At 43.8% G+C, this 17,200-nt stretch overlaps 1 protein-coding gene across 5 annotated transcripts in view; it reads left to right on the top strand.

Annotated features, from left to right (window-relative positions):
- Positions 1-17,200, top strand: part of LOC146035903 (5-hydroxytryptamine receptor 2A-like) — a 556,425-nt gene that overhangs the window by 428,864 nt on the left and 110,361 nt on the right. The window contains exon 1 of one of the 5 annotated variants that reach the window (XM_083159610.1): positions 2,976-3,072. The exons of the other annotated variants lie outside the window; for them this stretch is intronic. The gene's annotated coding sequence lies outside the window, so the exon portion shown is untranslated. Of the gene's footprint in view, positions 1-2,975; positions 3,073-17,200 lie in introns of those variants that run through there. 5 annotated transcript variants of the gene reach the window in all.

Below are 17,200 nucleotides of genomic sequence, written 5' to 3'. Positions count from 1 at the left end.
TTTTGCATAAACATCCATTCGTATGGCTCGGGTAACCGCCCACATCATTCGATGGTCACCGACCATCGAATGATGTTTAGCGTGCACGCATATATAAGGGACTGTTCAGTTACTTACATTTGCGTGCACGCTGGCGTGGATCTGGGCGGGCAGCTGACATCCGGTGATGTCAGCTACCCGCCCCCCACACCCGTGTCACTGCCTCATTACCATAAGAACACCCAGCATTTTCATGGAAACGCCCATGGAACGCTGGGCGTTCCCATATGGCAATGGGGCAGCCCGGCGCCCCCCGCCCATCTCCCCCCCCCCCCATGCAGCCATGGGTGTGTGCACCCGGCGACCCGAGAAAGGTCGCCGTGGGTGAACGCACCATGCGCCTGTACATGCGCAGATACCCGCCTGCGCATGCGCAGTCGCGCAACATCGGTACTGCGTGCGAATGCGCGCAGTACCGAGTGCATCTGAATAAGGCCCATAGTATACACACACATACATACATACATACATACAGAGCCCCCCACACATAGTATACATATGCACAGCCTTTGCACACCCACATACACACAGTACACAGACGTACCCACACACACACGTAGTGCACATATACACAGCCCCCCTATGCACCCACACAGTTTACTTAGTTTACTTACAGCATTATTAAAGACCAATATACCTTCCCCCTTCCCCTCTAAAACAAAGTCATAGCCTCATATAACATACAATCCCCCTGTTCCAGCTTACCTGCAGCACATTCAAACACCAGGAAGTCCTCTCCTCACTCCTCACCCGGCCACTCATCCAGCACTGTTTTTAGTAAGGCCTGAGAGGAGCTGTCTGTGCACTTCAGCTCCCCCTACAGGCAGCCGGCTCCCGGAAAAAAAAATTATATTCTGTGATGTAGGACCTTGCTGCAATCGTGCAGCAAGGTCCTGTCATTAGGAGGTGCCTGTGCACCCCCGGCACCCCCCCTGCGCACGCCTATGATTATAAGTAAGTAAGTAAGTAAGTAAGTAAGTTTTATTTATATAGCGCACTCTCTCCAACAAGACTCAAGGCGCTTTACATTAAAAATAACAAAGCACATACTGTAATACAAAGGGTTGTCAGAACGAGCAACAATGGCAGTACAGATATACATCACACATACAGATATGCACTAGACGCATTCTAATGAGTGACACAGACATGGGGAACATATATTTACTGAGCTGTGCAGCACCCAGGCAGCCATTCAGCGGCGCCACATGGTGATTGCACCAGCCAGATAGGTAGACAAGTAAAACAGTACCGATATAGAACACGTACAGATACAGTATGTGCCTATGCACATCCTTGCTGGCGGGTCGCCAGAACGTACGCGCTGGCGACCCGCCAGCAGCCTCGCCAGCGAGGAGACTGAGACGCGCGTGCGTCTCACGCGCACGCGCGTCTCAGTCTCCGTCGCTAGCGTGGCGGAAACCCTGTCCGTCTCCGCCTCAGGGAGACGGACGGGGTTAGGGGGGGGTTAGGGGGGGTGCTGGCAGGCGGCGGGGACCCGGGGTTACCGCCGGCAAGCCGGCGGGGACCCGGGGAAACGTTTGGAAGCGCCGTCGGAAGGGGGCGCGCGCGCCTCTCGTGCGCGCGCGTCCCCTTCTCACGATCGCCATGGCGCTGGCGGGGGATGGCGGCTGGCGACGCCAGCGCCATCCCCTGCAAGGATGGGAACAGACCCATCTGTATATACAAGATGTACTCTATTGAGCAACATGGACATGGAGAACATATATTTACTGAGCTGTACAGCACTTAGGCAGCCATTCAGCGGTGCCACTTGGTGAAAAACGGTATAGATATAGGACACTACGGGGGTGACACTGGGTACATATTTATTTGGCTAGCAGCCCAGATCCTGGGCTACCAGTAGAACAGTACAGGGTACACAGAACAAGACAAAACTAGACATAACAGCAAAAGAAGAACAAAAACAGAGCACAATTAACAGTACAACTCTTAGTACACAATACAGCTGAGATATAGGGAAGTGAGTGAGAATAGATGCAGGTATAGATTGTAGGTGAGTAAGAGAGCTGTAATTGAAATGCAAGAAGAGTGCTGTGAAAACAGGAGGGAAGAGGGCCCTGCTCCAATGAGCTTACAGTCTAGAGGGAGGGGGAGACAGACAGGTGACATGAGGTGCGGGTAAAGAGACCTGAGGCAAGAAGTGAGCATGACAGGGATGGTCAGGACATAAGGCAGCAGGTAGAGAGAATGGGCAAAGTAGTCCTCTCCCTCCTCCACTGCACCCTTGACCCCTAACAGCCCTGCACTGTGGCCCACCGCCAGTGAGCCCCGAGGACCAAAGCCTGGAATGCCTGACAAACATGAACATATCAATACGTGGTGCAACCTGCCAATGGAGAAATCATCCATGCAGCCATCTGAGTGGGGCACACAGTGTAGGTTGCTGCTGGCAGGCTGTGCATAGTAGAGGTGTAGCATGCGGTGTGGGGTAACAGAAAGAAAATGAAAAAGAATAATACAGTGGCATAAAAGGCAGTATTAATACAGTGGTAAGTTCTATAAAAAGTAGTGGAATTAGATCTCACATGTTTCAGGGAGCAGCAGAATTAGAAAACAGTTATCACAACCCCTTTATACGTAAAAGAATAAGGACAATACTAAAAGCATTCTATAACACACAGTAGCAAACAAAATAAAAAAAGAGTTGTCAATGCTACAGAAATACATACACAAAAACACAAACAAACACACAATTATTCTATGCATGTACTTATCACTCATAAACCAGCAAAACGGACTCTAAACAATAGCTCCAACTCCTGCTTATTGTATTGTACGCATGCTGTATGCGGCTAAGTTGTTGTCCGTAAGCAGATGACTATAAAGCTCTGTGAATCAGTTAGTGATAGAGGAAATATATTTGCAGGCTTCCTGAAAATGATGGCGGCTGCTGTGCAAGAACAAAATGTTTTCATGTCCAACAGAATTAGAGCAGATGGATGTCTTCCATGGAGATCTTTTTATATAAGCGAGGTGTGATATTGAAATAATTTTGCTCATCCTATCACAGTAAGGGGATTTTATTACAGTTTCAAATTGTACAAGAAATAATTTATTAGGCTGTATAAAATAACTCATATGTTTGTCGAGATACTGCATTTTGGACTGTTCTTTATGAAAATTGTTTGAAGTTTGCAACAAACCTGATTTCAAGTTTATGGAACTAGGACAAACAAAAAGCTGATAGAACGAACGGAAAATAATAATTGGGTTTCACTTTGTAATTTGAATTATAAATGTGTTTGTTTATTCCCTTTGAAATACTTTTGGTTTTGTTTTGCATAGTATCTGTATAGGTTTAAATGCCCTAAGGGAGTAATTATCTATAGAACCCAGATCCAAACATAGCATAACTGCTTATATAATAAAATCCTGTTTCATTTAATTGTTTCTTGCCAATGATTCATTAGAATATATATGAAACGCAAAAACAGTCTTTGGATTAACGGTGTCCATGAAAGATAATATTAACATATTAATAATTTATTTATGTTAATCCTCATTTTTTTTCTTTTTCGGATGATTCCAAAATTAACCTGGTCATTTGGGGTATAGAGTATCAATTCAGTTACTTAGCAAACACATATATTTTAGCTGACAACAATTTTCCTTACAGGTGATGGGTAAATGACTTTGGAATATTTTACTGAGTTACATATAAATAAATTCAAAGTAAATCATAATTTTAGTCTATGGTGTAAGGCAGGGTCAGATTAATAACGGGGCGAATGGAGCTGCAGCTCCAGGCCTCCGCACAAAAAAAAGCCCATCATTATGACAGCATGATGGCCACCAGACAGCTACCAGCTGGCCACATGGTTGGCCATATAGCATAAGTACAGGTCGGGTATCCCGTATCCGGGCATCCCGTATCCGAATTATTCCAAAAACCTTGGTTTTTTGGAATAATTCAAATTTTTTTTTTGTTCCCCCCCCCCCCCCCCTAACCCTCTTTTAATACTTACCAAGTCCTCCGGCGTCCATAGCAGGCCTTCAGCATCCTCTCCGGCGTCTCCAGCAGTCCCAGGAGTGCTTTGCGCGAGTGTGCGCGCCGGTGACGTCACCGGCGCGCCTGGGAACTTGCGCAAAGCACTCCTGGGACCGCTGGAGACGCCGGAGACGGTGCTGGTGGCCTGCCGTGGACGCCGGAGGACTCCATGGACACAGAGGGACCATCGGGGACCCACCAGGGGCAGGTAAGTATGGCTAAAAAAAATTATTCCAAAAACCGGAATATTCCCTTATCCGGAATGCTCGTGGTCCCGAGCATTTTGGATAAGGGATACTCAACCTGTATTGCAATTGAATTCCTGTTTTACACATATATGTAATTTTTGTATTTTTAGTTAGGGATACATTAGTGCCTTTAGTGTATGGGTTCTACCTGCCTACATGGCATTGGCCTCACCTCTTCCGCTTCACATTTTCAGCTCCAGGCCCATTAGGCCCTTAATCCGGCCTTGGTGTAAGGTCCCTAACAAATATTTTACAGTTATGCTATGAATTTCAATTCAGCAAGGGATGGTATGGATGTTCAAGCAGTCTCCATCCCAACAGTCAGAATGCTGGCAGCAACATTCTGACAATCGGGGGTAAATTGACTAAGATGGGACTTCTATTAAAAATGGGATGTTGCCCATATAACCAATCCGATTCTACTTCTTATATGTTTAGCTTCCTCTGATTGGTTGCTATGGGAACCACATTTTAGTAAATAAACCCCTCATAATCCTGATGGATTTCAGTGATTATTTTAACACTCAATTCTGATCCTTACCAAAGTCCACCCCTCCTACTCCTCCTAGTCCTCTGCCTAATCCTAACAGTCAGCTCCCACAGCTTAACCTTCACTGTCCATTCCTGCAGTCTAACCCTAACCACCTCCACAGCCTAAATCTAACCATCCTCCTAGTACCTTAGCCTAGAAAGTTATATAAACCCTTCCTAAATACTAGATAACCAATCAAAACTGGGACATGTAGTTTTACAGCAAATGTATCAGAAATGATTATCTGTAACTTTCAGTGGTAAAAAATAAGTCATACCAATGAGACACATTAAATATAATTAATAAACTAGAGCTAGTTGACAGAAGTCCCGATATGTATTTAGTCTCAACAGACATTAATACCCTCAGTAACCATACAGGTGGATTGGAGGCTATAAAATAGCATTTAGCCAATACAGATTTATCAGAGGCTACAATCAACTTTATTTTAGAAGAGATCACATAATAACTATTTTTATTTTGAAGAGGATTGTTATCTACCAAATGTTGGAACTGCCATGGGTACTATGTTTTCACTCAGATATGCAACTCTCTTCATAGCCAAAAAAAGAATAGGTACAGCGCTGTACTGAATATGAAAAAATATTTAATAAATTTGTTAACAGTAAAATACAATAATATAATTAATAATACACACAAGACACACATACATAAAACATGCAATCTCCTTATTAAGGTTAGAACTGGTTAGTAATTATTGGGTTTGCAATTGCATATATCATATGCTCCAACTTTGAGCCAGTTAGTAGGTTTTAGTATAATTGAGAGTACAAGTCCCCACACATGTGCACATTAGATGTGGTTATACTTAATTGTAATCCAGGGGTATTGTGGCTTGTGACATCAGCGATGAAATTCTCCGACCATTCTCACTGTGGTCATATCCGAGATGATTTTCAATCTGCTGGGTACAATAGCAGCCTGGTGGTCCCCTCAACGCGTTTCTCCGCCTAAAACGATCAGCGGCTTCCTCAGGAGAAGTGTATGCAGTGTTACAGTACTTCCGCCTTTTATGCCGGTAATCTCTGTACTGCGCATGCGCCCGCGTCATGCGGGTCACGCCTCACTTTGAAATGCGCTCTTTGTTATACAGGCGCTCGCGTCATGCGCTTCAGGACTCATTTCCGGATGCTGTCCATGTTTATATATGGACGTGACCACGTCCATATATAACGCGGCTTGAGGTGGAGGCGTGACACGCACGACGTGGTCACGTCCATATATAAACATGGACAGCATCCGGAAATGAGTCCTGAAGCGCATGACGCGAGCGCCTGTATAACAAAGAGCGCATTTCAAAGTGAGGCGTGACCCGCATGACGCGGGCGCATGCGCAGTACAGAGATTACCGGCATAAAAGGCGGAAGTACTGTAACACTGCATACACTTCTCCTGAGGAAGCCGCTGATCGTTTTAGGCGGAGAAACGCGTTGAGGGGACCACCAGGCTGCTATTGTACCCAGCAGATTGAAAATCATCTCGGATATGACCACAGTGAGAATGGTCGGAGAATTTCATCGCTGATGTCACAAGCCACAATACCCCTGGATTACAATTAAGTCTAACCACATCTAATGTGCACATGTGTGGGGACTTGTACTCTCAATTATACTAAAAGCTACTAACTGGCTCAAAGTTGGAGCATATGATATATGCAATTGCAAACCCAATAATTACTAACCAGTTCTAACCTTAATAAGGAGATTGCATGTTTTATGTGTGTGTGTCTTGTGTGTATTATTAATTATATTATTGTATTTTACTGTTAACAAATTTATTAAATATTTTTTCATATTCAGTACAGCGCTGTACCTATTCTTTTTTTGGTTCTCTACTATTATTAGGGGTTTATGGTAATCCCCCTATTGGCACAGCAGCAGCACTGAATAACAATCAGCGCTCAGTATCATCTTGTGGACTCTTCATAGCCCACTGGGAACTATGTTCAGCATGGAGGATGAGCTGGGTGTAAACTTGGTAGCTGCCATAAGTTTAAAGATATTATATTTTATTTATCGGGAACGGATCCTTAGTTAAGTTAAAAAAAAATAGAAATGCAATAACAGGAAAATTTTACTTACGTTTGTTGAAAGCAAAAGCTTTATTTACTTGTTGGATTATACCATATACATTAAAGATAATCACATTTATGTGAAATTATATAATTGACCAACAAACTAGTTATATTCCAGAAGATAGCAATCATCACCCAATTTTTTGAAAGGGATCCAAAAAGGGCACTATTGAACATAGAAAAGTAAAAATGAACACTTCAAATCCCAAACATCAATTTTGAGTAAGAGGTTCATTAATATAGGTTATTGTCTTGAAGTTTTAAAGTCAAACAAGGTGCAACTTCTATGGAAAAAAAAGAATGGATCAGTTTTAAAAATACTTTAAAAAAATTGTGGCATCCAGTTGAAGGATCCAGCCCAAAAATGTTTATGTATTATAAAAGCTCTGAAGTTAAAGGATAACCTAGAAGTGCTGTCCCACATGAAGCCCATATTCAATATGGTCCAAGGGGTTTCATAGGAGTGGAGAATGCAAAGCCTTTAGAACTATGCCTATTACAAGTACCAAAATAGTTGACTTTACGGTTAAAGATTACAATGATAAAATTGGTAATTTCATTACATGCCCCACAAACTACTATATGTAATTTATTTAATAAAATGTGACCTAGTTTATATCGTTCACACAACAAAGTTTTTAAAAACACGCATTTCAGGGCATAAGAGAAATATTAAGAAAGGTCTAGTCACTTACGAGTGTAAAATGTGTAAATATTTTTTGAGCAATACATAACTGCTCTACTCAATTTTATGTTAGATTTATTGGTATAAAAAATGTGATATGAAATCCAGCTAGGGATCAAAAGGGTAATTTGGCTAGGACAGAAATGAAATGGATCTCTGGTGCCTAGTGGTTCAACTCCAACTGTGTCGTCATTCGGTTAAAAAACAGTGAAAAAACCCATGTCAACATCGCGACCTGTCGACCCAAAGTCATGTTGACAGTTTCACCTGCACATTCCATATGTCGGTATTTTGAACATGTCGGGATTTTAAATGTCGGGATTTTGTCCTTGTCGGGATTTTAAATGTCGGGATTTTGACCTTGTCAGGATTTTGTCCTTGTCGGTATTATGATCCATTCGGGATTTTGACCCTGTCGGGATTTTGACCGTCGGGATTTCATACCGAATCCATAGCCTATGGTATCCTTTTGTCCATGCAGCCAGAAGATATTAACATAGAGACTGATAGCAGTCATCTTCCCACTCACCTGTCAAAAATGGCAGATAATGATTATGCTAGTGTTCCCGCTAGGCTATTTTAGCGGGGCGCTGCCCCCTGCCCGATTTTTAAAGGGCAAAATGCGCCCTGCTCTGCTAGCAGCGCCCCGCTAAAACAGCCTAGTGCCTGCCCTGGCTGTGTGCACGGGGAAGCGCAGCGCCGCCTTAGACGGCAATTCCCAGTGCTTCCCCGGTAGTATGGCAACTTCGATGGGGCCAGACCCGCCCTCTTTAGTGACGGTGGCGTCCAGGCCCGCCCCCTTTAGTGACTGCGGCGTATACCTTAGACGGCAATTCCCAGTGCTTCCCCAGTAGTACAGCAACTTCGCGTGGGCCGGACCCACCCCCTTTAGTGACGGCGGCATCCAGGCCCGCCCCCTTTAGTGATGGCGGCGTCCAGGCCCTCCCCTTTTAATGACATTGCAGCCCGGGCACGCCCCTTTTGTGATGTCGGCGGCCCGGGACCACCCACAAGTGTGATGTCGGCGGGCCCGGTCAGCCCCCCGACCCCCTGCCCGCCCGCAAAGCTAGAGTGAACACTATGTGCAATGTATTCAGTTTGGGGCAGAGCAAGCTATAATAGGAGTGCAGTCGAATGTGGAATGGGGGTCCAAAAGTCGGGATTACGATGTTCATTAAACCAATTCGGAATCCTGACTGACAATAGCAGGGCGAGCGCAAAGAAGCCCCTTAAGGGATCGGTGGCTTGCTGTGCTCACCACATGTTATATTCTCCCTCTATGGTGGTCGTGGACTCCCATGAGGGAGAAGAGCCGCAGTAAGTCAGGATTTTTACAGTCGGGATTCCGACATCGGTCTACTGAACGTTAGGATCCCGGCTGTCAGGAGGTTATCTTGCCCATGCGCAATTATCCAATATTGGGTGCAATATCATAACATGAGATATTTAATTCAAATATTTGCACTAGCAAATACTATATGTAACTTATTGGTGGACATACTAGTACTTATTAAGTGACTGTTTTATAGCTGTATATACTTTCTATAATACATAAAAAGGTGGGAATCATGGGTTGGATGAGCAAGATACAATATTAGGGGGCCATATTAAAAAAAAAAAAACAGCCATTTCCGATGGCTTTATAAATGCTATAAGATTTCTTGTGAATGGCACTAGTCATGGTAGACTTTGTAGTATTATACCTCGCTGATTACGTCTGATGACCATACATGCACTTTAGAGCACTGGGTTCCCCAATCAGAAAGTTTAGTAATCACTTTTGCTATTACTTTACTTTTACATCTCAGGGTTGGTCTTCTATCAGGACCCCTGCCCCTGTATGTGTATAATACATTCCAGTGGCCTATCATTGTGATAAGAACAAATCTTAAAGAGGTCATTTTTGCTCATTGTCTCTTCAGGTACCAGTTATATATTGATTGTAAATCTTTGAGGTTTGTTTTTTACTTGTGCATAAGGTATATATATATTTTTTTTAGCAATGTTATCAGTATTCTGTTAATTACATGAGCAGTTTATTAAATGCTTTTTTATAAATAAGGATATGTACTAAGCCTTGGAGAGTGATAAAGTGGAGAGATATAATGTACCATCAGTTCCTACAGTATTTGCCATGATACAGTCTCTTTTTGGAAAATGACAGACAGGAGCTGGTTGTTTGGTACTTTATCTCTCTCCACTCCAAGGTTTGGTACATCTCCCCCACAGTGTTTGTTATTCTTTATATACAGTATGTCACTCACAGATATTAATGAGGATGACCCTCTTTTTCCATTTACTATTAGTAGTACCTGCCATAAAACTCATGTGCAAAACATATACTAGAACTAGACTGTATTTGGACTTTTCCTGACAATGGACATAACTCAGCATGGATTGCTTATTAGAGAAAATCCAGTGGACTGTGATCAGAAAGACACTGCTCAGAGATAAAGAGAAAAATGCCCCTTGCAAAACTGCAAATTCATTCATAAAAAGTGAAAAAAAATCAGTTTTCCCACCTGCCCCAGTCTAGGGTTTCCACTACTCTGCTCAAGAACCAGGCTGGAAGCGATCGTTGCTGATGTCAGAGACCCACCCTAAAGTCTCCTAGGCACAAACACACACACAAAATGTCATCTTTCAGCCCCCAAATGCCAGCTTCCTGTTAATCAAACATGTATATTTTTTGCTAATTGACCCCACGTAGGCACAATGCAAACACTGCAAGTTTGTGAATTCTCTGATTAGTGATTATCAAAACTACAGTGTTTTCCTAATCACTAATCAGAGAATTCGCAAACTTGCAGTGTTTGCAATGTGCCTATGTGGGGGTCAATTAGCAAAAAAAAAATTCTTATTACAATGGGTCAGGATTTCCTCATAAGTTTATCACAGAGAGTATCACGCTGTGTTAAAGAATACTCTTTGTGCAATTAACTGAAATTAGCTGAGCTAAAAAAAAAAAGCAGGGTACTTGTTTCCTAGCACGGCGCCACCGATTTTAATTGTATGCAATCGGGTTGCAAAAATCGGGTCAATCGCATCGCATGCAACCAAATTGCATGCGATGCGATTGACCCGACCGACCCGATATTTTTACATTGGAACCAATGTTAAATGGTCCCTGAGACCCGATTTTACATTGGCCCCCAATGTTAAATGCCCCCCAGACCCCATTTTTCATTGTATGCCCCCCCATTGTTAACGACACGCCACGATCAACGTGAACCCGAAGCGTGGCGAGTGCAGCGAGCCCGCGAGGGGAGGCGGTACGCGTTCTACGACCTTTTCATACCCCCACTATCCACGTCGGCGTGGAGTTGATTTTAATATAGTGGGGCGAGCGCAGCGAGGCGACGCGCATTACTTCAGACGCATTTTGCGTCCCCTCGCGGGGCACGTTGCGCTCGCCATGCTTCGGGCTCGGTGGCTTGGTACCAAAAGCTGAACTAAATTAATCAGAAAGGTTTCCCAGGATAACTTAATGCTCAGCCACAGATCATGGTTCACAACAACATACTCGAGGCCTGATTCAGAGTTGATCAAAAATGCAAAGCCTTTCTCAAATGAGCAAAACCGTGCTGCGCTGCAGGTAGGGCAGATGTAACATGTGCATAGAGAGTTAAGGTGTCCATACACAGTTCAATCGCCGGGTGTCATGGGATGTGCGCACAGCTCAGAAAGTATGTGCTGCACGTACTTTTTGTACTAGATTGCATTGCATCTCATTGCATTGCAAAACATATGCGATGCAATCTAGTCCAAATTGCATACAATAATTATACCGTGTATGGGCACCTTTGGATGTGGGTAAGTTGTTTTGGGTAAATACCGGCTGCTTCATTTTGACACTACAATTTAGATTTCAGTTTGCACACACCTCACCCAAATCTAACTCTATCTGCACATGTTACATCTGCCCCAACTGCAGTCCAGCATGGTTTTGTCCATTTGAAAAAAATGTAGCATTTGCAATCAAATCTGAATCAGGCCCCTTACTCCATTTGTATCTAATGGCATCGCACTAAGATCTTATTTAAAATGCCGTTCATGCTTGTGTACAATTACTGTATTTAGAAAAGCCAATTTTAGAATTCTTGTCCTGAAACATATAACAAACTAATATTTCAGTATAGTCAAATATGCTTAGAATATTAACGTAGTATAGAAAAATAAATTAATGTACCATAAATAACCTTAGGCTGCTGCAGAGTTAGTATTATGGGACATTGCACAGTTTATGTTGTGTGTTTTCAAACTGCCTAAGATAGGGTTACCTCCCACCTGGGATTATTTCGGACAGTCTGGTAATTAAGGCCCTTATTCAGTCAAAATGGGCAAAACCATGTGCACTGCAGGTGGGGAAGTTGTAACAAATGCAGAGAGTTAGATTTGGGGGAGTTATTTTGATTATGTGTAGGGTAAATACTGGCTGCATTATTTTTACACTGCAAATTAGATTTCAGTTTCAATACACCCCACCCAAATTTAACTCTCTCTGCACATTACACGCTACATCTGCCCCACCTGCAGTGCACGTGGTTTTGCCCATTTTGAGAACAAATTTGTAATGCGATCAGATCTGAAGAAGGTCCTAAGAGTACAGAGGGGTGACATTCCCAGACTTTGCAATGTCTGGAAATAGGCAGCTACTAGCTGCCTATTCCCGGACAAAGGGTTAGATGCAGCAACCCATGCCGCCAAACCTCCTAAAATGCAGTTACAGTATCTGAGGTTTGGCTGCAGCCCCCATATACACTAAGCCAAAATCGGCTTATTCAAAATGGCCTGCAGCCTACCTGTGTGACACCCTAAGGACAGAGATTGTTTTTATTCTTTTAGATAAGATTGATCTATCAAGAAGATTGTGTTACTGTATTTAGCACTGCAAAGCACACAAGCCCTTAGGGGAAGCTGCTCTTCCCTTTGATACAGAAATCATTTATAAATCATAATTATGAAATGAACAAAACTCCTATATGGCAATACACATGTTAGATAACATTTAGAAAGAATAAGAGTAACAGTCGGGCACAAAAAAAGGAACGTCTTGCATAGCAAAATGTAGTTTTAAACATTATCTGAATACAAATTATAAAAATAAATAAAGTCTCAATGTTAGGTGACATTCATCACTATACCCCACTGCTTGCTTTTAATTGCAGTACTGTAGATATCTGCTTTTCCATGAGTTGTGTTGGCAGATAACAATCTACTGTAGCGGAGGCATTTAAGAGGGGGCTGGTGTTCAGGCTGTCAGGTCTGTAGAGATTTGTGTTCCCAGAGTTGATGCTACAGCTGAAACAGAAGTGGAAGACAGTGTAGCAAACTGGGCATGTAGTTTCTGTGCAAGAGATGTAAACAGAGTCTTGTGTTTACGAGAGTTGTCTGAGCTGAACCCCACAATTTGGCTAATTTACATGGCCGGCGAGAGCAGATAAATCATTAGTTTGAGGATACAGGAACTACTGTAGGCTGGATTGGAACTGACTAGCCTGGAAGCCGGACTGTAAATGCCAGACCGGAATTGGCTGGGCATGGTACTGGGCTGTAACTGGTTGTGCTGGATGCCAGGTTGGGACCAACTAGACTTGATACAGGACTGGGACCAGTTATGCTGGGTGCTGGGCTGGGATGAGATATGCTGGATGAAATGCTCGGACCAGCTAGGTATGGTACTGGCTGGGACCAGTTATGTTGAAGCTACAACAAAAAATAACCAAGTTATAACTGGTACTGCAGAGTGTAGGATTAAACCCACAAGGACTGCAGGCAGAACATTTTTTTTGTCCAGCTGGAGCCACTGAAGCAAACAAGGATCACAGAAATCAGGAAAGCAGCAGACTGGGGAAGAACCTCAACCATATGGACCAGATACAGTGCCTCAAGTAAGCAACTTGAGATCTGGAGCCACAGAAAAAGAAACATGCTAGTGCACCAGGAATGCCTTTTATATCACTTGCTGCAGTGGGATTGGTGGTCTGGATGACATGATTGGGTTATACCATTGCTGTATTGGTCATCAGCTGACCTGATCCAAGATGGCTACATTCAGTGGATGGAGCCAGTGGAACAAGCAGTGGGGAAAACACCTTGGACAGACTAGAACCAGAGCAGCATGCAGGCCAGGCCCCACAAGAGCAGTGTGCAGCTGCCAGAGAGCCCCAGGAGAGCCAGTACCCCCACAGAACCATAGATACACATGGAATTGACAGGGTTTGGCTGCTGGGAACTTACACAGGATCTCCCTCTCCTCTCCAACAGCAGCACTGTAGACTCCAGCAGCTGGTTTGCTGCCAGAGTCTACTGTAAATTGACAGGGCTCTGAGAACAATTTTAGCCAGGGCCTGTACTAAATGTTTTGACTTACCACTAAGAGAAGGAGGAGGGGTGCTGGCCATGCACAGGCTGTGGTGGGTGAGAGGGCACCTGACCACCAGTGTGGGAGCTGCACTTAGTAAATCTCTCAAATGCATGGGGGAAGGGCGGTTGAGCCATGAGTGGTCGAGTTGGACTTAGCAAATTCTCTCTACAAAGTTTGGGGGGGGGGAGGGAGCGGTCCCATCCACAATGGGAGAGGGGTTCCTGGTAAAGGCAGTGGTGGTGGGTTTTGTTGTATGCGAGTATAGACAGACTAGTGGGGTCCATGGGGTCCAATCCATCTCTGGTAGGCACCAGTACACTAATCTCTAATTAAGAAATTCAAAAATACAGTAAATTTTCAAGTTAGTGTGTGTAAGTGTATATGTGTGAGCCACACATGCCTGTGTTTGTTTGCACTGCTGTATAAATGATGGATCGTTATTATTTATACATATACATTTTGGGGTAAATATGGTTCACATTGCTTCAGATTAAACATTATATTTGAATTTCTGCAGTCCCTGGTATCACTTGATATTCTGCAATTTAGTGCATTCAGCTACACTGCTTACTATGCATTAATGATTCATCCAAGATCAAACATTGCAAAAGAAAACAATGTAAGAAAATAGAGGTGTACTTGTATAAAGGGCACCTTTCTCTTAAATTAAATGATCCAGTAATATTTAATGAGTCCACTCTAGCTGACATTAGTATTCAGCAGTATCCCTTACTTTGGTGTAATGTAATTGACCGAAAAGTTATTATCATTATAGAAGTCACTTATTTTGCCGCTAAAGTGCAGTAACCTGACATAATACAATTGTATTGTGTAACTAAAATCAGTTGCGTAGATGTGTTTAGAAATGTCTAACCTCATGCCCCACTGAGTAAGGCCTTGTGCATTTTAGGTCTATAAATTAGCTTTTAGTGATTGCATTGTGTAGCTAAAAAAGAAAAAGTTAAAATACAAGAACATCATTGTCACCTCTTTTATTGCAATTATTATTTGAGGGACTTTAGGCGACATTTTATATCACTAGCTACTTTATAACTTGCTATGTGCATTATGTAGAAAAATGTTGTCGTTTGTAAATTTAATTCATTTATGCTCTTGTTTAATATCTATCTTAAGTAAGAGGATGCAAGTTAAATTAAAATTGCAAAGGTACATGGCTATTAGTAAGAATTCCTGCCTCTTTGAGAATACATAACCTAGGGAGCTGATAAACTTCCTATCGGAAGTTGTGAGACCGCTTCACACGCAACCCATTAACTTTATTTGCTAATAATAAATGGTACTCTTTACTTACTACGGCGCCCGTCGCGGGCATCGCGGGTACATTAATGTATGGCCGCGACGCGACCGACGCGATGCCCGCGATTTCCCATTGAAATCAATGTAAAACATGAAAATCGTGTCGGTCGCGTCGCGGCCGGCCATAAACGTACCCGCGATGCCCGCGACGCGATGCTCCCGATTTCCCATAGGAAGCAATGTTAAAAGGCGCGATGGACCCGATTTTAGTGTTAAATGCCTCAATCCACCCGATTTGGCCATAGGAATCAATGTTAAATGGGCCACAGAGCCCATTAACCCTTAAATGTCCCCCCAAATTTTTAACGCCACCCCACGATCCACGCCAACCCGAAGCGCGGCGAGCGCAGCGAGCCCGCGAGGGGCGGCGGTACGCGTCCTCCGACCTTTTCATGCCCTACTATACACGTCGGCGTGGTGTGAGAATATAATAGTGTGGCGAGCGCAGCGAGCCACCGAGCCCGAAGCGTGGCGAGCGCAGCGAGCCCCGCGAGGGGACGCGGATACCTTCACAGTTATACGCGTCCCCTCGCGGGCTTCACAGGTGTCCGTGGCGACCCGGACACCTGTGAAGCCCGCGAGGGGACGCGTCTACCTGTGAAGGTATCCGCGTCCCCTCGCGGGGCTCGCTGCGCTCGCCACGCTTCGGGCTCGGTGGCTCGCTGCGCTCGCCACACTATTCTATTCTCACACCACGCCGACGTGGATAGTAGGGCATGAAAAGGTCGGAGGACGCGTACCGCCGCCCCTCGCGGGCTCGCTGCGCTCGCCACGCTTCGGGTTGGCGTGGATCGTGGGGTGGCGTCAAAAATTGGGGGGGACATTTAAGGGTTAATTGGGCCTAATTCAGGGTTAATATGGCCAAATCGGGTCAATTGAGCCATTTAACAGTGAAATCGCGGTCAATCAGCCTTTTTAACATTGTTCCCTATGGGAAAATCGCGGTGATCGCGGTCATCGCGGGCATCGCGACCATCCAATTTTACCCGCGATGCCCGCGATTACCGCGATCACCGCGATTTTTACCCACGATGACCGCGATTTTGATCGGTGGCGCCCTTCTAGGTAAAGAGTACCTAATAAATTATTAAAGTCTAACATAACTAGAAATAACGACAGGGACACCTGAAATGCCATTACAATGGGTCAACCATTATTTATTGGACAACACTTTAAATAAGTATGGTGGCAGAAGAAAGAATGTCCAGATGATATTACGTCTTAATGCTGATCTCGTGTCCATGACATGCCTTTAACTCATCCCATTGGCCATATCAATAGACTGCTGTGGTGCCAATCCTCCATCGCTGCACGCGCCATGGTTGGGCATGGCGAGCTCTATGCCCACTTGGATAGTGAAGTCTGAAAAACCACCTTTTTAAAAAAACAAGTCTAAAACTCATGTTGACCTTATTCATATCAACCATGTCCATTTAGACCTTAATATCGACCCAGGGTATGTTAACCATTCTTAGGTGTTGACCTATTCACTGTTGACCATTATTGTTCGACCTGGTGACTGTGTCTACCCAGGGACCGCATACCCCCAAGACAGTCTATTTCATGCACCTAGAACAAAGGTCTATGAGGACACTTATCTACTCTAAGGTCAACGCAGACAACAACATAGATGACATGGTACACTAGAGTCAAGACAAACTAAATTTGCTCAGCCACTTTTAACATAAATGTAATTAATTAATTGGTCTTTCAAGATTGAATAATTGTGTCATTTGCTGGACAACATAATTATTTGCAGCAAAACTGGTGATGCCACTGGCCAGATTTGTCATTTTCCAAAATGTATACCGGTCCTGTAATAATTACTGGTACATCTGTTTAAATCATTTGTTATGAAATTGTCTATAAGAACATTTTACATTTAACCAACAATGCACAAATACA

The sequence above is a fragment of the Crinia signifera genome, chromosome 9 (assembly GCF_055691185.1).
Source record: "Crinia signifera chromosome 9, ASM5569118v1, whole genome shotgun sequence".
NCBI lineage: Eukaryota > Metazoa > Chordata > Amphibia > Anura > Myobatrachidae > Crinia > Crinia signifera.
This window is presented reverse-complemented; position numbering and strand designations above follow the sequence as displayed.